At 49.4% G+C, this 20,708-nt stretch overlaps 1 protein-coding gene across 1 annotated transcript in view; it reads left to right on the plus strand.

Annotated features, from left to right (window-relative positions):
* The first annotated feature begins 6,371 nt into the window (after positions 1–6,371).
* Positions 6,372–20,708, plus strand: part of LOC308467792 (putative helicase senataxin) — a 232,024-nt gene continuing 217,687 nt past the window's right edge. Inside the window, exon 1 of the mRNA XM_080989496.1 lies at positions 6,372–6,493. The gene's annotated coding sequence lies outside the window, so the exon portion shown is untranslated. The remainder of the gene's footprint in view (positions 6,494–20,708) is intronic.

Below are 20,708 nucleotides of genomic sequence, written 5' to 3' on the forward strand. Positions count from 1 at the left end.
CTTAAGCTGTGGCGGTGAGTGCAGGCTCCGCCCCCTAGGCCAGATGGAGTTAGCAGGAAAGGGAGCGGCCCACCTAGCACTCACTAGAGCAGCAGCAGCAGCAGCAGTGTCCCGGAAGCCTCCCTCAGGCCTCTTAAGCTGTGGCGGTGAGTGCAGGCTCCGCCCCCTAGGCCAGATGGAGTTGGCAGGAAAGGGAGCGGCCCACCCAGCACTCACTAGAGCAGCAGCAGCAGCAGCAGTGTCCCAGAAGCCTCCCTCAGGCCTCTGAAGCTGTGGCGGTGAGTGCAGGCTCCGCCCCCTAGGCCAGATGGCGTTGGCAGGAAAGGGAGCGGCCCACCCAGCACTTACTAGAGCAGCAGCAGCAGCAGCAGTGTCCCAGAAGCCTCCCTCAGGCCTCTTCAGCTGTGGTGGTGAGTGCAGGCTCCTCCCCTTAGGCCAGATGGAGTTTGCGGGAAAGGGAGCGGCCCACCCAGCACTCACTAGAGCAGCAGCAGTGTCCCGGAAGCCTCCCTCAGGCCTCTTAAGCTGTGGCGGTGAGTGAAGGCTCCGCCCCCTAGGCCAGATGGAGTTGGCAGGAAAGGGAGCGGCTCACCCAACACTCACTAGAGCAGCAGCAGCAGCAGCAGCAGTGTCCCAGAAGCCTCCCTCAGGCCTCTTCAGCTGTGGCGGTGAGTGCAGGCTCCGCCCCCTAGGCCAGATGGAGTTGGCAGGAAAGGGAGCGGCCCACCCAGCACTCACTAGAGCAGCAGCAGCAGCAGCAGCAGCAGTGTCCCGGAAGCCTCCCTCAGGCCTCTTCAGCTGTGGCGGTGCGTGCAGGCTCCGCCCCCTAGGCCAGATGGAGTTGGCAGGAAAGGGAGCGGCCCACCCAGCACTCTCTAGAGCAGCAGCAGTGTCCGGGAAGCCTCCCTCAGGGCTCTTAAGCTGTGGCGGTGAGTGCAGACTCCGCCCCCTAGGCCAGATGGAGTTGGCAGGAAAGGGAGTGGCCCACCTAGCACTCACTAGAGCAGCAGCAGCAGCAACAGTGTCCCGGAAGCCTCCCTCAGGCCTCTTAAGCTGTGGCGGTGAGTGCAGACTCCGCCCCCTAGGCCAGATGGAGTTGGCAGGAAAGGGAGCGGCCCACCCAGCACTCTCTAGAGCAGCAGCAGTGTCCCGGAAGCCTCCCTCAGGCCTCTTAAGCTGTGGCGGTGAGTGCAGGCTCCGCCCCCTAGGCCAGATGGAGTTGGCAGGAGAGGGAGCGGCCCACCCAGCACTCACTAGAGCAGCAGCAGCAGTGTCCCGGACGCCTCCCTCAGGCCTCTTAAGCTGTGGCGGTGAGTGCAGGCTCCGCCCCCTAGGCCAGATGGAGTTGGCAGGAAAGGGAGCGGCCCACCCAGCACTCACTAGAGCAGCAGCAGTGTCCCGGACGCCTCCCTCAGGCCTCTTAAGCTGTGGCGGTGAGTGCAGGCTCCGCCCCCTAGGCCAGATGGAGTTGGCAGGAGAGGGAGCGGCCCACCCAGCACTCACTAGAGCAGCAGCAGTGTCCCGGAAGCCTCCCTCAGGCCTCTTAAGCTGTTGCGGTGAGTGCAGGCTCCGCCCCCTAGGCCAGATGGAGTTGGCAGGAGAGGGAGCGGCCCACCCAGCACTCACTAGAGCAGCAGCAGCAACAGTGTCCCGGACGCCTCCCTCAGGCCTCTTAAGCTGTGGCGGTGAGTGCAGGCTCCGCCCCCTAGGCCAGATGGCGTTGGCAGGAAAGGGAGCGTCCCACCCAGCACTTACTAGAGCAGCAGCAGCAGTGTCCCAGAAGCCTCCCTCAGGCCTCTTCAGCTGTGGCGGTGAGTGCAGGCTCCGCCCCCTAGGCCAGATGGAGTTGGCAGGAAAGGGAGCGGCCCACCCAGCACTCACTAGAGCAGCAGCAGCAGCAGTGTCCCAGAAGCCTCCCTCAGGCCTCTTAAGCTGTGGCGGTGAGTGCAGGCTCCGCCCCCTAGGCCAGATGGAGTTGGCAGGAAAGGAAGCGGCCCACCCAGCACTCACTAGAGCAGCAGCAGTGTCCCGGAAGCCTCCCTCAGGCCTCTTAAGCTGTGGCGGTGAGTGCAGGCTCCGCCCCCTAGGCCAGATGGAGTTGGCAGGAAAGGGAGCGGCCCACCCAGCACTCACTAGAGCAGCAGCAGCAGCAGCAGTGTCCCAGAAGTCTCCCTCAGGCCTCTGAAGCTGTGGCGGTGAGTGCAGGCTCCGCCCCCTAGGCCAGATGGCGTTGGCAGGAAAGGGAGCGGCCCACCCAGCACTTACTAGAGCAGCAGCAGCAGCAGCAGTGTCCCAGAAGCCTCCCTCAGGCCTCTTCAGCTGTGGCGGTGAGTGCAGGCTCCGCCCCCTTGGCCCGATGGAGTTGGCAGGAAAGGGAGCGGCTCACCCAACACTCACTAGACCAGCAGCAGCAGCAGCAGTGTCCCAGAAGCCTCCCTCAGGCCTCTTAAGCTGTGGCGGTGCGTGCAGGCTCCGCCCCCTAGGCCAGATGGAGTTGGCAGGAAAGGGAGCGGCCCACCCAGCACTCTCTAGAGCAGCAGCAGTGTCCCGGAAGCCTCCCTCAGGCCTCTTAAGCTGTGGCGGTGAGTGCAGGCTCCGCCCCCTAGGCCAGATGGAGTTGGCAGGAAAGGGAGTGGCCCACCTAGCACTCACTAGAGCAGCAGCAGCAGCAACAGTGTCCAGGAAGCCTCCCTCAGGCCTCTTAAGCTGTGGCGGTGAGTGCAGACTCCGCCCCCTAGGCCAGATGGAGTTGGCAGGAAAGGGAGCGGCCCACCCAGCACTCTCTAGAGCAGCAGCAGTGTCCCGGAAGCCTCCCTCAGGCCTCTTAAGCTGTGGCGGTGAGTGCAGGCTCCGCCCCCTAGGCCAGATGGAGTTGGCAGGAGAGGGAGCGGCCCACCCAGCACTCACTAGAGCAGTAGCAGCAGTGTCCCGGACGCCTCCCTCAGGCCTCTTAAGCTGTGGCGGTGAGTGCAGGCTCCGCCCCCTAGGCCAGATGGAGTTGGCAGGAAAGGGAGCGGCCCACCCAGCACTCACTAGAGCAGCAGCAGCACTGTCCCAGAAGCCTCCCACAGGCCTCTTAAGCTGTGGCGGTGAGTGCAGGCTCCGTCCCCTAGGCCAGATGGAGTTGGCAGGAGAGGGAGCGGCCCACCCAGCACTCACTAGAGCAGCAGCAGTGTCCCGGAAGCCTCCCTCAGGCCTCTTAAGCTGTTGCGGTGAGTGCAGGCTCCGCCCCCTAGGCCAGATGGAGTTGGCAGGAAAGGGAGCGGCCCACCAAGCACTCACTAGAGCAGCAGCAGCAGCAGTGTCCCGGAAGCCTCCCTCAGGCCTCTTAAGCTGTTGCGGTGAGTGCAGGCTCCGCCCCCTAGGCCAGATGGAGTTGGCAGGAAAGGGAGCGGCCCACCCAGCACTCACTAGAGCAGCAGCAGCAGTGTCCCGGACGCCTCCCTCAGGCCTCTTAAGCTGTGGCGGTGAGTGCAGGCTCCGCCCCCTAGGCCAGATGGAGTTGGCAGGAAAGGGAGCGGCCCACCCAGCACTCACTAGAGCAGCAGCAGCAAAGAGCAAGATGATCCATGAGAATAAGTGCTTCAAAAACATGTTTTTGGGCCATGGTATGGCCAGGAGGCCGTGGATCCAATTTTTCTGTCGTACAGGCTGTGCCCCTGGCTATGACGTGTGATGTTTACGGTGAGTTATGGGTGGCCCAATGGAAAAAGCGTGCATCTGTGTTTTTTCTGGTGCAGGCTGTGCCCCTAGCTATCATGTGTAATTTGACGGTGAGTTTGGGTTGCCCCAATGCAAAAAACATGAGGATCAATGCGGATCCGTGCTTAGAAACAACGTTTTTGGGTTTATAACGGCCACATTTATGGGCCATGGAGCAGCCAGGAAGCAGTGGATCATAGATTTTTGTGGTGCAGGCTGTGCCCCTGGCTATAACGTGTGATTTGCCATAGAGTTTGGAATGGCCCAATGGAAAAAGAGTGAGGATCCATGAGGATCAGTGCTTTGAAACCCCGTTTTTGGGCCATGGAGCGGCTAGGAAGCTGTGGATCCGGGTTTTTTGTGGTGCAGGCTGTGCACATGACTATGATGTATGATTTGACAGTGAGTCAGGGGTGACCCAATGCAAAAAGCGTGAGGATCCATGAGAAGCCGTGCTTCGAAACCCCGTTTTTGGGTCTAGAAGGGCCAAGAAGCCATGGATCTGTGTTTTTTTCTGGTGCAGGCTCTGCCCCTAGCTATCATGTGTAATTCGACGGTGAGTTTGGGTTCGCCCAATGTAAAAAGCGTGAGGATTCATGAGGATACGTGCTTCAAAAACATGTTTTTGTGCCACGGTATCACCAGGAAGCTGTAGATCCATGTTTTTTGTGGTATAGGCTCTGCCCCGGCTATGATTTGTGATTTGACGGTGAGTTGGGTAGGCCCAATGCAGAAAGCGTGAGGATCCATGAGGATCAGTGCTTCGAAACCCCGTTTTTGGGCCATGGAGCGGCTAGGAAGCCGTGGAATTTTTTTAAATTTTTTTTGTGGTGCTGCTGTGACCCTAGCTATGATGTGTGATCTGAAGGTGAGTTAGGGAGGGGCCCAATGCAAAAAACATGAAGATCAATGAGGATTTGACTGCGATTTGACGGTGAGTTACAGTTGGCCCAATGCAAAAAGCGTGAGGATCCATGAGGAGCCGTGCATCGAAACCACATTTTTGGGCCTAGAACGACCAAGAAGCCATGGATCTGTTTTTTTCCTGGTGCAGGCTGTGCCCCTGGCTATGATGTGTGATTTGATGGTGAGGTAGGGGTGTCCCAATGCAAAAAGCGTGAGGATCCATGAGGACCCGTTCTTCGAATCCACGTTTTTGCGCCTAAAACGGCAAGGAAACCATGGATCTGAGTTTTTTGTGGTGCAGGCTGTGCCCCTCGCTATGATGTGTGTTTTGACGGTGAGTTATGGGGGGCCCAATGCAAAAAACATGAGGATCCATGCTTCGAAACCACGTTTTTGGGGCCATGGTTTGGCCAGGAAGCCGTAGATTCTTGTTTTTTGTGGTGAAGGCTGTGCCCCTGGCTATGATGTGTGATTTGACGGTGAGTTTGGGTTGGCCCAATGCAAAAAGCAAGATGATGCATGAGGATACGTGCTTCAAAAACATGTTTTTGGCCCACAGTATGACAAGGAAGTGGTGGATCCTAGTTTTTTGTGGTACAGGCTGTGCCCCTGGCTATGACGTGTGATTTTTACGGTGAGTTATGGGTGGCCCAGTGCAAAAAGCGTGAGGATCCATGAGGATCTATGCTTCGAAACCATGTTTTTGGGCTATGGAGTGGCGAGGAAGTTGTGGATCTGAGTTTTTTCTGGTGCAGGATGTGCCCCCGGCTATGACATGTGATTTGACGGTGAGTTTGTGTTGGCCCAATGTTAGAAGTGTGAGGATCCATGAGGATCCGTGCTTCAGAAGCACGTTTTTGGGCCACAGTGTCGCCAGGAAGCTGTGGATCTGTGGTTTTTGTGGTGAAGGCTGTGCCCATGGCCATGATGTTTGATCTGATGGTGACTTCGAGCTGATCTAGTGCAAAAACCATGAGGATCCATGAGGATCCGTGTTTTTTAACCATGTTTTTGCGCCATTGCGGCACCATGAAACAGTGGATGCGTGATTTGTTTGGTTCTGCCTACAGACTAAGATGTGGTCTGGAGTATCATGGTGTTTTTATTTTGTTTCAATATAAAAATCATATGAATTCATGAGGATCCATGTTTTTGTGGTGCTGCAGCGCGGCAAAGTGTTGGATCCACGTTTTTTGCCTTCCAGGTGTGATTTGACACTGGATTTGTTGGAGTTATTTTTTTAAAAGTGGAGGATCCATGAGGATCCGTGTAGATCCGCCTTTAACCCAGTCCCCCTACAGAGTAAGACATGGCCTACAGTATCATGGTGTTTTTATTTAATTTGAATGAAAAAATCATATGAATTCATGAGGATCCGTTTAAAATCAGCTGGATCCGCCTTTTCCCCTGTTCCTGTGAGGACTCTGCCGCCCAATCACCGCCGTGCTCAAGTCTCGTATTCCCGCCTCGCTTTACTTCTGCTCAGTCTAATCATATCGCGCAGCCGCAGTGTGCGAGCAAGGCATTTCCTAGATAACTCGGAAGTCTCGTCTCTAGAATGAGAACAATCATAGATTTCTAAGTCTATGCAGAGTCCGTAAGGAGACCGAGAAGCGGGAAGCAGAGCCGGAAGTGGCTCCGGGGTTCTTCCTAATACTGGTCTAAAATTTACTCTTTCCGGTCAGAGGCGGGACAGAAGGAGAGCGGGGCCACCTCCTAGGATGAGTATTTTCTGTTGCGGAGTGGGATGGGCCACTCCGACCGGAAATGCCTGGAGGGAGCGAGGCAAAGCCCCAGAACAGGAGAACGGGCTGGCGGTGTGAGGGTTGGGAAGGAGTGAGAGAGCGCAGCTGACTGCCTCGGAGACTCCTGCCCGGAGAAGCAGGTAAGGGGCGGTGGTGAAGGGGGAGTACAAAGAAATCATCATCATAACAACAGTTAATTATCATGAATTGTTGTTATGGGGTGCTGGTACTTCTATTCTCCTTCTCTCTCAGCTACTCCTCACAACTTTTTTTTTTTATTCCTCTCCCGTCATTTCTATCACATCCTAGAAGGTGCCTTTGCTTCTCCTCCTCTCCCCCATGCCAGGAGAGGGGTGCTCTCGTTATATATGGCTGTTTCTCTCCTGACTGAAGATGGGAAGGCCTGGGGGGAAACCGGGGGAAATGGGGAAAACCCCCAGGTATTTTCTGATTTTTTCCAAAGCCGCTTTTTTCCGGAAAAAATGAAAAAAAAGTTTCATATAGGTTGAATATTCCACACACTCTTTCCCCCCAATTTTTCCTGAAAAAAAATGGCTGGGGGGGGGGGGACTGAAAAAAACTGTTCCCTCCCCCCAATTTTTCCACCCCCCAGGCCTTCCAGCACCCACACTTTGGTGCCCCGTGCCAACTGGCACCAGGCAGGTGCTCTCACTGTACTCTTTCTGGGTGCTGCTCAAAACATTTTCGTTAGGGCCAGCCCATCTGAACACGTAGAAGCTGCATGTGATTTACTTCCTTTTAACCACTGCTGACTTTAAAGATCTTTTGAATACTCTTAAATACCTGCTTTTAACTGTGTTTTATCAATCATTTTAATATTCTGTTGTATATTTTTGTAAACTGTTTAGAAAGCTCTCTTACCATCATGCAGTTTATAATAAAGGTAAAGGGACCCCTGACCATGAGGTCCAGTCGCGGATGACTCTGGGGTTGCGGCGCTCATCTCGCTCTACTGGCCGAGGGAGCCGGCGTACAGCTTCCAGGTCATGTGGCCAGCATGATGAAGCCGCTTCTGGCGAACCAGAGCAGCGCACAGAAACACCGTTTACCTTCCCGCCGGAGCGGTACCTAGTGATCTACAGTGGTACCTTGGGTTACATACGCTTCAGGTTACAGACTCCGCTAACCCAGAAATAGTACCTCGGGTTAAGAACTTTGCTTCAGGATGAGAACAGAAATCGTGCTCCGGAGGTGCGGCAGCAGCAGGAGGCCCCATTAGCTAAAGTGGTGCTTCAGGTTAAGAACAGTTTCAGGTTAAGAACAGACCTCTGGAACAAATTAAGTACTTAACCCGAGGTACCACTGTACTTGCACTTTGACGTTCTTTCAAACTGCTAGGTGGGCAGGAGCAGGGACCGAGCAACGGGAGCTCACCCCGTCGCGGGGATTTGAACCGCCAACCTTCTGATCAGCAAGTCCTAGGCTCTGTGGTTTAACCCACAGCGCCACCCGCGTCCGGTTTATAATATATAATAACAAATTCAATAAAAAAACCAGAGTTTAAGCTGTAGTGCAACATACTATTCAGTAACTGGATGTTGGTTACTTCTTGGCCTGGCATGCAGAAAAAATGCCTTATGCTTTGCGCTGCCTGTGGTCAAGTAGAATCATAGAATCATAGAATCATAGAGTTGGAAGAGACCACAAGGGCCGTCGAGTCCAACCCCCTGCCAAGCAGGAAACACCGTCAGAGCACTGCTGACATACGGTTGTCAAGCCTCTGCTTAAAGACCTCCAAAGAAGGAGACTCCACCACACTCCTTGGCAGCAAATTCCACTGTCGAACAGCTCTTACTGTCAGGAAGTTCTTCCTAATGTTTAGGTGGAATCTTCTTTCTTGTAGTTTGGATCCATTGCTCCGTGTCCGCTTCTCTGGAGCAGCAGAAAACAACCTTTCTCCCTCCTCTATGTGACATCCTTTTATATAGTTGAACATGGCTATCATATCACCCCTTAACCTCCTCTTCTCCAGGCTAAACATGCCCAGCTCCCTTAGCCGTTCCTCATAAGGCATCGTTTCCAGGCCTTTGACCATTTTGGTTGCCCTCCTCTGGACACGTTCCAGTTTGTCAGTGTCCTTCTTGAACTGTGGTGCCCAGAACTGGACACAGTACTCCAGGTGAGGTCTGACCAGAGCAGAATACAGTGGCACTATTACTTCCCTTGATCTAGATGCTATACTCCTATTGATGCAGCCCAGAATTGCATTGGCTTTTTTAGCTGCCGCGTCACACTGTTGGCTCATGTCAAGTTTGTGGTCAGCCAAGACTCCTAGATCCTTTTCACATGTACGGCTCTCAAGCCAGGTGTCCCCCATCTTGTATTTGTGCCTCTCATTTTTTTTGCCCAAGTGCAATACTTTACATTTCTCCCTGTTAAAATTCATCTGGTTTGTTTTGGCCCAGTTCTCTAATCTGTCAAGGTCGTTTTGAAGTGTGATCCTGTCCTCTGGGGTGTTAGCCACCCCTCCCAGTTTGGTGTCATCTGCAAATTTGATCAGGATGCCCTTGAGTCCATCATCCAAGTCGTTGATAAAGATGTTGAATAAGACCGGGCCCAAGACAGAACCCTGTGGCACCCCACTAGTCACTCTTCTCCAGGATGAAGAGGAACCATTGATGAGCACCCTTTGGGTTCGGTCAGTCAGCCAGTTACAAATCCACTGAGTGGTAGCATAGTCAAGACCGCATTTTACCAGCTTCTTTACAAGAATATCATGGGGCACCTTGTCAAATGCCTTGCTGAAATCAAGGTAGGCTACATCCACTGCATTCCCTTCATCTACCAGGCTTGTAATTCTGTCAAAAAACGAGATCAGGTTAGTCTGACATGACTTCTTTTTCAGAAATCCATGCTGACTATTGGTGATCACAGCATTCCTTTCTAGGTGCTCACAGACTGTTTGCTTAATGATCTGCTCCAGAATCTTCCCTGGTATTGATGTCAGACTGACTGGGCGGTAATTATTTGGGTCCTCTCTTTCCCCCTTTTTGAAAATAGGGACAACATTTGCCCTCCTCCAGTCTGCCTTCGCCTGTTCTCCAGGAATACTCAAAGATGACTGCCAGTGGTTCTGAGATCACATCTGCCAGTTCTTTTAATACTCTTGGATGCAGTTCATCTGGCCCTGGAGACTTGAATACATCTAAACTAGCCAAGTATTCTTGTACTATCTCCTTAGTTATTCTGGGCTGTGTTTCCTCTACTGAATCACTTGCTCCAAATTCTTCAGGTCGGGCATTGTTTTCTTTATCGGAGAAGACTGAGGCAAAGAAGGCATGGAGGAGTTCAGCCCTTTCTGTGTCCCCAAGAGTGGTAGTCTCGTAATCTGGGGAACTGGGTTCGCGTCTCCGCTCCTCCACCTGCAGCTGCTGGGTGACCTTGGGCTAGTCACACTTCTTTGAAGTCTCTCAGCCCCACTCACCTCACAGAGTGTTTGTTGTGGGGGAGGAAGGGAAAGGAGATTGTGAGCCGCTTTGATACTCCTTAGGGGAGTGATAAAGGGGAATATCAAATCCAAACTCTTCTTCTTCTTCTGAGTGACCACACTGTTTCTTTGTTCTTCCTTTTGCTATGGACATACCCATAAAAGCCTTTTTTGTTGCTTTTAACCTCTCTAGCAAGCCTGAGTTCATTCTGTGCTTTAGCTTTTCTGACTTTGTGTCTACACGTGCTGGCTATTTGTTTGAATTCCTCTTTGGTGGTTTCCCCCCTTTTCCATTTTTTGTACACATCCTTTTTTAATCTTAACTCAGTTAAAAGTTCTTTAGATAGCCACCCTGGCTTCTTTAGGCACCTTCCATGTTTCCGTCTCATTGCTATTACCTGAAGTTGTGCTTTTACTATCTCCCTCTTAACAAACTGCCAGCCATCATGAACTCCCTTTCCTTTTAGTATTACTGTCCATGGGATCTCACCCAGCACTTCCCTAAGTTTTATGAAGTCGGCTTTCTTAAAGTCAAGAAATTGAGTCCTAGTATGCTTGGCTGCTCCTTTCCGCTGTATAGTAAACTTCAGAAGAGCATGATCACTCGCGCCTAATGATCCTTCCACTTCTACCCCACTAACCAGGTCATCAACATTGGTTCGGACCAGATCTAAAATGGCTGTTCCTCTTGTTGCTTCTCCCACTTTCTGGACAACGAAGTTGTCTGCAAGGCCAGTGAGGAATCTGTTTGACCTTATGCTCTTGGCTGAGTTTGACATCCAACAAATATCCGGGTAATTGAAGTCCCCCATTACTACTATCTCCCTTCCTTTTGCATGCTTGGCCATCTGTTCCAGGAAGGCATCATCTATGTCCTCCGTTTGGCTTGGGGATCTATAGTAAACTCCCACAATGAGGTCACTGTTATTCTTCTCTCCCTTAATTTTGAGCCAAATGCTCTCACTTTGGCTTTGAGGTTCTAAATCTTGGATCTCTTCACAGGTATACACATCCCTGACATATAACGCCACTCCTCCTCCTTTCTTGTCTGGTCTGTTTCTCTGAAATAGATTGTATCCCTCCATTATTACATTCCAATCGTGGGACTTACCCCACCAGGTTTCAGTGATGCCTATTATGTCATATTTAGTTTGCTGTACCAAGAGCTCAAGCTCATCTTGTTTGTTTATTTTATTTCCCATGCTTTGCGCATTAGTGTACAGACATTGAAGTCCATTAATCATTCCCCCGTGTCTCTTATTTAAGGATTTTTTCCTCCCACCACTAGGTCTGCGTGCTGTTTGCTCCATTTGGTCTATGACATTTGGATGATCATCTTCATCAATTGATAGACTCCTACCTTCAGGAGCACTGTCTCCCTCCCCCACATTAGTCAGTTTAAAGCCCTCCTGATGAGGTTTCTGAGATTTTTGGCAAAAACATTCCTCCCGACCGTTGTGAGGTGCAGCCCATCGCTTGCCAGAAGTCCATCTTCAAGAAACTGCAGTCCGTGATCTAAGAATCCAAACCGTTCCTGTTTACACCATTTGCGAAGCCAGCTGTTCACTTCCACTATTTTTCCCTCTCTCCCTGGGCCACGTCGTTCAACTGGGAGGACAGATGAGATGACAATTTGTGCATTTAATTGCTTCAATTTCCTGCCCAGAGCCTCGTAGTCTCTTTTGATCTTCTGGAGGCTATTGCTTGCAGTGTCATTGGTTCCCACATGAACCAAGAGGAAGGGGTATTTGTCAGTGGGTTTTATGATTCCTTGCAGTCGTTCAGTTACATCTTGGATCTTAGCCCCGGGGAGACAGCACACTTCCCGAGACATCTTGTCAGGCCCACAGATCACTGCTTCTGTTCCCCTCAGTAGGGAATGCCCTATCACCACTACACGCCTCCTCTTAGGTTTGGTCGGGGTTCTTCCGTGAGCTGTCCGTTCCAAGGTCGCCTGCACATTCCCTGAGGACTGACTTTGCCGCTCGTCTTCATATACCTGATCGACTGTAATGAGGGAGAGATCCTCAAATGGAGTCTGCTCTTCGTCTTCCATGCTAGGGGAGAGGACCTCAAAGCGATTGTGTATTTCTAAACAATCAGAGCGAACCCTGGGCCTCCTACTTCTTTGATTCATGTTTCTCCATATATCTGGCTCCTGTGTTGGTGAACTAGCCTCCTTCTCAGGGGAGTCCCCTGTCTCCTCCTTGGTGGAGACGGTGTGCTCTGTTGCTTCCAAGGAGAGCTCCAGCTCTCTAATTCTTTGGAGCGTAGCTTCACGTTCCTCCAGTTGCTGGACTTTGTCTTTTAAGAGGGTAATCAACATGCAGTTGCTGTAGGTAAAGCTGCCTGCAACCTTTGGCAAGATGGCAAACATTGCGCAGGAACCGCAGGCGACTGCAGCTGTTCCCTCCCCCTCCATCTTGAGAACGTGTCGTTGGGGGTGGCTACAGCGATCCTCCATCATAAAAAGCGTGAAGACAGGACAAATAACTCCCCCCACAAAAAAACCTAGGTCTCCCCCAACAAACGTTTGAGACTAGCTCCCCTAAATCTAAAAGAAACTTTGCTTTGAAACAGCAAAGCGGGAGAAGAGCTGCTGAATGGGGAGGAGAGAGGGACAGAGAGCCTGCTTCTTTAAAGGAGCAAAGCGGGAGAGGAGAGGAGCCGCTTACACGAGTGTAAGCGGCTCCTGTCCGGTTGGCTCCTTTAAAGCAAGCAGGCTCTCTGTCCCTCCTCCCCACTCAGCTCGCTAAATAGCAGCAAAGTTTTTCAGCTTGCTAAGCCGGGGGGGGGGGGGAGGATGAGCCAGGGAGGAGGGAGAGAAGCAGAGCAGCCTGCTTGCTTTAAAGGAGCCAAGCGGGAGAGGGGAGGAGCCTTCTCCCTTATACCCCTCTTCTGCATTATTAGCAGCATCCTTCTCCACACACTCGACGCGTGCTCCTTGTCCCTTGAGTGCTTTTCCTTCCCTCCCCACTTAAAACGTGGTTACAAAGCACAGATCCACATGGATCCTCAGGATTTTTGCACTGGGTCACCCCAAATTCACCATGAGATCACATAGCATGTCCGTGGCTACAGTTTGCACCAAAAAAATCACGCACCCACTGTTGCCTGGGGCCACAGTGGTGCAAAAACGTGGTTACAAACATGGATCCATATGGATCCTCAGGATTTTTGCATTGGGCTACCCCAAACTCACCGTCAGATCACATGTCTGTGGCCACAGCATGAACCACAAAAATCATACATCCACTGTTTCGTTTAGAATATTGTTTTCCTACTCTAAAAACTACGTGCGTGTTATGGTCGGGTGCGTGTTATCGAGCGAAAAATACGGTATATGTTATAAGAAAGTACTAGAAACTATAGTAAGAGTAAGGTAAGAAGTATAAGTACATTCAGTGTCGTAAATGTAAACTTACATCGGGAAATGACAGGAAGTCTGGGTTTTGTTTTTTTTAATAACTTTTATTCAAAATTAAAACAAAACATATTATCCAGAAACATATCATCCTTATTCCCCCCCCATTTTTCTCCCTCCCCTACCTCCCCCCACAGAACTCACCCCCCCACCCCCCGACTTCCCTCAGTTCCAGTCTTTGATTTCTCTAAAAATGCTGTTTCCTGCATGTTACGCAGTTGTATAAATCCTCAAACTATTTAGCTGATTATTATCAATAAAAAGTTTGTGAATGTTTATTCAAAACCAGCCAAGGAGTCCAGTTCGCTTTGTTGTGTCTTCGCATACTTTGTAGAGGGTTCCCATTCATCTTTAAAGTCACAGTTATCCTTGTCCCGTAGCTTGCATGTCAGTTTGGCCAGTTCTGCCTAGTCCATCCATTTTTCTGGCCATGATTCTTTAGTTGGGGTTTCTTCAGTCTTCCATCCGTGTGCTATTAGAACTCTTCCTGCCGTTGTCTTTTTTTTATAAAAAAAATGATATTTATTGAGAATTTAAAATTATAGAAAAAGAAAGGAAAAAACAAGAAAAAAGAAAAGGAAAAAAGGTAGACAAAAAGAGAGATTAAACAATATAAGTCAATAAAAACAAAAGTCAAAAAAAAACACACACACAATACATCAGAATCAAAAAACAAAAATAAACAAAAGATTTAAAAGCAAATCCAATATTCCCAAATCTTTATCTTTCATTAACTTGTTTCATCGACCTCCTCACACCTCCCTTTTTTGTATTCTAGTTTCTTCCTGCCGTTGTCGCATACATGAAGATGTTTTTCAACTTTTTTGGCAGGTCTTTCCCTACAATCCTCAACAAAAATGCCTCGGGTTTTTTAACAAATGTTAAATGGAACATTTTCTTCAATTCGTTGTATATCATTTCCCAATTTTTTTTAATTACCTTACAATCCCACCACATATGATAAAATGTCCCCTCCTTTTCCTTACACTTCCAACATCTATTTGAACTAGTTTTGTACATTTCCCCTAACTGCACTGGTGTTGTGTACCATCTGTACATCATCTTCATGTAATTCTCCTTCAATAGGGAACAGACTGTAAATTTTAAGTCAGTTTTCCATAATTTTTCCCAATCTTCCATCATAATGTTGTGACCTACATCTTGTGCCCATTTTATCATAACTGATTTTACCTCTTCATCTTTCGTCTCCCATTCTAATAGTATGCTGTATGCGGCCTTCAGTAGTTTCATTTTCCTTCAATCACTTCTGTTTGAAACCTAGATCTAGTATAGCTAAATCCTTTCTTGCTGTCTTCTTTATGTGTTTCATATAGTTGTCGATAATGCAACCAACTCTGAAAGTGCTCTTTGATCTCATCATAATCTCTTAATTTCCATTTTCCATCATGTTCCTTTAATAAATCAGCATATGTGAGCCATTTTCCTTTCTTTCCAAGTGGTTTGAGCAGTAATGCTTCATGTAGTGAAAGCCACCATGGGGTCTTTTGTTCCAATAAGTCTTTGTATCTCTCCCATACTCTCATTAGTGATTTCCTGATTATATGGTTGTAAAAACTTCTATGAACCTTCCCTTTCCCGTACCATAAGTATGCATGCCAGCCGAATCTGTTGTCATGTCCTTCTAGTTCTAATGCCTCTTGCTTATCCAATCTCATCCAGTCCCTGATCCATACCAAACAAGCAGATTCATAATACAATTTAAGGTCTGGGAGGGCAAACCTGCCTCTATCTTTTACATCTGTTTTATCCTTGGCCTTTTGTCCCCCCAGATAAATCTTGAAATCTCTTTCTGCCATTTTTTAAAACATTGATCTTTCAGAATGACTGGTATTGATTGAAAAAGAAATAGCATTTTTGGCAACACATTCATTTTAATCGCCAATATTTTTCCTAACGTTGAGAGATTCATTCTGCTCCATAGTTCTAAATTTCTTTTTACCTCAAGCCAAATTTTTTCATAGTTATTTTTAGATAGGTTTATATTTCTTGATGTTAACTGTAATGGATTTAGGGTTTGCTCGTGCGTAAGTTGCCGCCACTGCTGGCGAGGTTACCTGGTTAAACCCTTTCTGACTGAACAGCCTCCAGCATTGTGACTGTCTCAGTCGCTGGCAGAATCCGTCAGTGGGCGTTTCTTGAACTTCTTCCAGCACAAAAGTTCTTTGACGCCAAGTCTCCTCCTACTCTCCCTGCGCGGAAGTCTTCTGCGCAGGGAGGGTGTGGGCAGCGGAGGACCCGTACTCTCTCCGCTGGTCTCTGGTGAGGAGTCTTGGAGCCTCCTCTCCGATTCCCCCATCTGCCCCCCTTCTCTACTGGTCTTACGCTGATTTCCTTCCCCAGCGGACGGGCTGCCTCTCTCCCTACTGGGACCCTCTCCGCCATCCCTCTGGAGCCTTCCCTCCGCCTCTAGCTCCGATGGCAGTTCCCTGACATCCATCTCCCCCCCAGGACCCCCCCCCCACCCTCGGCCCGACCTTCTGATCCAACCTCGTCCTTTTCCTCGGCCGATGATGCGGGGAATCCCCTGAAGGAGCTGTCGCCATCCTCTGAGGATTCAAAACCCGCTTCCCACCCGCTCCGAACTCTTGCCGCGGGGTGGGCCTCCCAGTCTGATTCTTCTCCCTCTGACACCTCCCCTCCCTCCTCTTCGGAGGCAGGAAAACCCACAAATTCCTCTTCGTCGTCTGTGGTTCCAAATTCTTCCTCCCGGAATCTCGCTAGTGGTTTTGGTTTGTCTGGGAACAGGCTGTGGAATTCTTCCACTAGATACCCATCATTGACCGCCTCAGCGGGGACCCTGGCGCCCTCGCCACCTTGAATCGAGTATTTCCGTGGCTTGGTTGTGGAGTTCCCTCTCCTCTACCCGCGGGTGGGTGGTGACTCCTCCCTCCCACCCCGGGAATTCCCGCCCCTCCCTGTACGGTGAGAGTAGGGACCTATGGAACACCGGATGTATCTTCGTGCTGTCAGGCAACTTGAGCTTGAATGCCACAGGGTTCACCTGCTGTGTTACCTCAAAGGGTCCCAGCCGCCTCGGCTGCAACTTCTTGCACCCTCCCTTTAGGGGTAACCCTTGGGTTGACAACCACACTCGGTCTCCCAGCCGTATGGCCTCCCCCTCCCGACGGCGCTTGTCTGTCTGCCTCTTGTAAACTTCCTTGGCCCGCTCCAAGTTCATCTTGAGTTGCTGGAGCAAGGCCTCCATTTCTTCCACAAACTGCTCTGCCGTAGGTACACTCCACCCTTCCTCCCCCGTCCCCGGGAAGGCCCTGGGGTGACACCCATAATTGGCCATGAACGGGCTCATCCCCACGGGCACATGTTCAGCGTTATTGTACGCAAATTCAGCCAGTGCTAGTTGCTCTACCCAATCGTTCTGTCTCGTGCTGACGTAGCAGCGTAGGTATTGCTGGAGTATACTGTTCGCTCTTTCTGCTTGCCCGTTGGTTTCTGGGTGTCGTGCCGTCGAGAAGCCCACCTCTACCTGCAGCAAGCTCATGAGTTTCCTCCAGAACCGGGAAGTAAATTGTTTCCCGCGATCTGAGATGACCCTCGAGGGCGTCCCATGCAACCTGAAGATGTGATCCACAAACAACTTGGCTGTCTCCTCTGCCGTCACCGCATGTGAGCAAGCTATGAAATGGCACATCTTCGTCAGTAGATCGACTACTACCATGACTGCTGTCTTCCCCCTTGACTTTGGCAAATCTGTCATAAAATCAATGGACACCACCTCCCAGGGTCTTCCTGGCGTGGGTAAGGGTTCCAGTAACCCTGCGGGGGCAGCCCTCTCCCCCTTTGCCCTTTGGCAGCGGTCGCACCCCCGTACATATTCCCGTACATCCTCCCTCACCCTGGGCCACCAGAACTGCCTGGTGACGAGCAGCATGGTTTTGTGCTGTCCAAAGTGCCCAGCTGTAGGGTTGTCGTGGAGTTGTTTGAGTACCTTCCCCCTCAAGGTCTCCCCCAGTACATACAGCGCCCCCTTATAGTACAGCACCCCTTCCTTTTCTTCAAACCCTCCATGGTTTTCCCTTCCGTCTCGGAGTTCCCGGATTTTAGTTTGAGCGAACACGTCGTTTCTAGTAAGCCCGGCCAGTTCTCGTTTCCCAACCAAGGCTCCCCCCCACACCCATCGGTCCTCGGGGATCATGTGTCGGATCTCCGGTGGTCCCTCTCCTTCCATGTACTCCGGTTTCCGGGAGAGAGCATCTGGTCTCACGTTTTCCTCTCCTGGCACGTATCGGATTTCGAAGGAAAACTTGGAGAACTCCTGTGCCAATCGAATCTGTCTCTGGTTGAGTACTCGCGCGGTCCTCCAGTATTCCAAGTTCTTGTGATCAGTACAAACCTGGATCTTGTGCTGCGCCCCTATTAACAGATGTCTCCATCGGCGAAACGCCGCATAGATCGCCAGCAGGTCGCGGTCATACACCGTATAGTTTTGCTCCGACTTGCTCAGCTTCCTCGAGAAAAAGGCACACGGCTTCCAGTCCTGCTTGCCCCCCCCCCGGCTGCAAAAGTACCGCCCCAATGGCTCGGCCGGATGCGTCGGTCTCTAGCCTCATGGGGTTCTCCAGATTAACGTGCAGGAGCTGCTCTTCCGAAGCGAACTCCTTCTTCAGTCTTTCAAAGGATTGCTGGGCACTTTCTGTCCAGGCGAACTTCCTTTTGCTACTGAGACAATCTGTGATGGGCGCCGTCAAGTGGGCGAAGTTCTTGATGAACTTCCTGTAGAAGTTGCTGAACCCTAGGAACCTCTGCACATCCTTCAGATGCCCCACAATGTAGGCTACCCTTTGCTCATCGTTAGCAAAGTCATCATGCTGCAGTACCAAAGCGTACTCTATTTCCGTTCGGAACGCATTGTAGTCCTGGGGTTTCCCCCCAAACTTGTGTACCAGCCCCGGTACCTTCCTTGCGATGGGGGTGGGTCTGACCTGAGCATCCTGAGCTCGTCTTTCGTCCAGCCGCGCCGTCAGGAGAGCTACATGCTGTTCCAAGTCTCGGTTTCTCTCTACCAGACCTTGCACTGCAGCTGCTTGCTCCGTCTCTCCGGCTCCTCTGGTCTGGCTCATGGTGCTGCCTCTCTGGAGCTGCGCACAAGCAACGTTGGGGACTGACGGATTGCTGTAATGGATTTAGGGGTTGCTCGTGCGTAAGTTGCCGCCACTGCTAGCGAGGTTACCTGGTTAAACCCTTTCTGACTGAACAGCCTCCAGCATCGTGACTGTCTCAGTCGCTGGCAGAATCCGTCAGTGGGCGTTTCTTAAACCTTTTCCAGCATAAAAGTTGTTTGACGCCAAGTCTCCTCCTACTCTCCCTGCGCGGAAGCCTTCTGCGCAGGGAGGGTGTGGGCAGCGGAGGACCCATACTCTCTCCGCTGGTCTCCGGCGAGGAGTCTTGGAGCCTCCTCTCCGATTCCCCCATCTGCCCCCCTTCTCTACTGGTGTTACGCTGATTTCCTTCCCCAGCGGACGGGCTGCCTCTCTCCCTACTGGGACCCTCTCCGCCATCCCTCTGGAGCCTTCCCTCCGCCTCTAGCTCCGATGGCAGTTCCCTGACATTAACCAAATCCCTAAACGTTTAACCTTTTTATGGACTTCAATCTCAATGTTTTGTTCTAATTCAGTTCTTTCTTCTTATTTCATGTTTTTAACTAATAATTTAGTTTTATTCCTATTTAGCTTAAATTCTGCCACTTCCCCAAAATTCTGAATTTTTTCTATTACTTTAGGGAGTAAAGTTTTAGGTTCTTCCACTGTTATCACTAGGTCATCTGCATACGCTTTTAACTTGAATTCACTTTTCCCAGTTTTTACACCTGTAATCTCTTCATTTGCTCTTACGTTTTTTACAAGATCTTCCAAAACCAGAATAAACAATAATAGTGACAATGGGCATCCTTGTATTGTTCCTTTTTGGATCTTACAATCATCCGTTATCACCTGATTTATACTTAGTTTGGCTTTTTGTTCTGAATAGATTGCTGCTATTGCTTTAGGACCGCTTCTGATTTCTTCTAACAGCTTTATCATGAACTTCCAAGAAACATTATCAAAGGCTTTTTCAGCGTCTATATACATCGTTGCCACTTTCTTTTCATTTTTAGCCTCCAAATATTCTATTATATTCAAAATATTCCTTATATTCTCCTTCATTTGTTTTCCTGCTAAGAACCCGGCTTGATCTTGATGTATATATATATTTATTTATTTTTTAATCTGTTAGCTAGAATATTTGCGAACAATTTGTAATTGTTATTTAACAAGGAGATAGGCCTATAGTTTTTAATTTGCAGTAAATCTGCGTCTTGTTTTGGAATTACTGTTATATAGGCCTGTTTCCATGTTTCTGGGATTTCAGCTGTGTTCAGTATTTCATTCATGACATCTTTCAATGGGTTCGCTAATTGTTCATTTAATTTCTTATAATATTTTGCCGTAAAGCCATCTGGGCCTAGGGACTTGCCATTTTTAGAGCCTTTTATTGCCTCAAGTAGTTCTTGCATTGTTATCTGGGAGTTAAGGATATTCCTTTGTTTTTGTTTTAAATATGGCATATTGCTATTTCTGATGTACTCTTCTATCTTAAATGTTTTTTTCTTTCCCTTGTCTATACAGCTCAGAAAAATATTTAAGAAATCCTTCTCGTATTTCCTTCAGCTTGTCTATAATTCTGCCATTTATGTTAATTTTATTTATGGAGTTCCTTTGTTCATTTTTATTCACTTCCAGGCTAACAACTTCCCCGGTTTATTTGCATGCTCAAAATATTTTTGTTTTACTTTTTTTTATTTTCCAGCTGATTTCCTCGTTTATAATCATTGAATATTGGGTTTGTAATGTTTTGATTGCCTGTTTTACTGCCTCTTTATTTGCTTTGTTTGGCAGCTGTTTCTCCTTTTTCATAATTTCCTCTAATATTTCTTTTTTCTTTTTCTCTCTCAATTTCCTTTTAAATGAGTTTTGTTGTATAAAGAGTCCTCTCATTACAGCCTTGCTTGCATCCCAGACCGTCTGTAACTTTGTTTGCCCTTGACTATTTATTTCAAAATAATCCATCAAGGGCTTTTTTGCTTTTTCAACAAATTTGTGATCATCTAATAAATCATCATTTAATCTCCATCTAAAAGAGATTTGGCTTTCTTTTTGTAATTCCATAGTCAGGGAATTGTGGTCTGTAAAGGTTCTGGGATTGATTTCAAATTTTTTGACTCTTGTTTCCAATTCTTTGGAAATCCATACAGAGTCTATTCTTGAGCTGCTGTCATGTACATGGCTGTAAAAAGTATACTCTATCAAACATGTGTCTCATTCTCCAGATATCTATCAGCTTTAGAATTTGAGTCATGTCAAAAAAAGGTTTTGGCAGTTTACCATCTTTGGTCTCTTTTTTCCTGGCTGATCTGTCTTTGTCTAAAGTTGGAACTCCATTTAAGTCTCCCATTAATATAATCTTT

Source organism: Podarcis pityusensis, assembly GCF_964106645.2.
Source record: "Podarcis pityusensis genome assembly, chromosome: W".
NCBI classification, from domain to species: Eukaryota; Metazoa; Chordata; class Lepidosauria; order Squamata; family Lacertidae; genus Podarcis; species Podarcis pityusensis.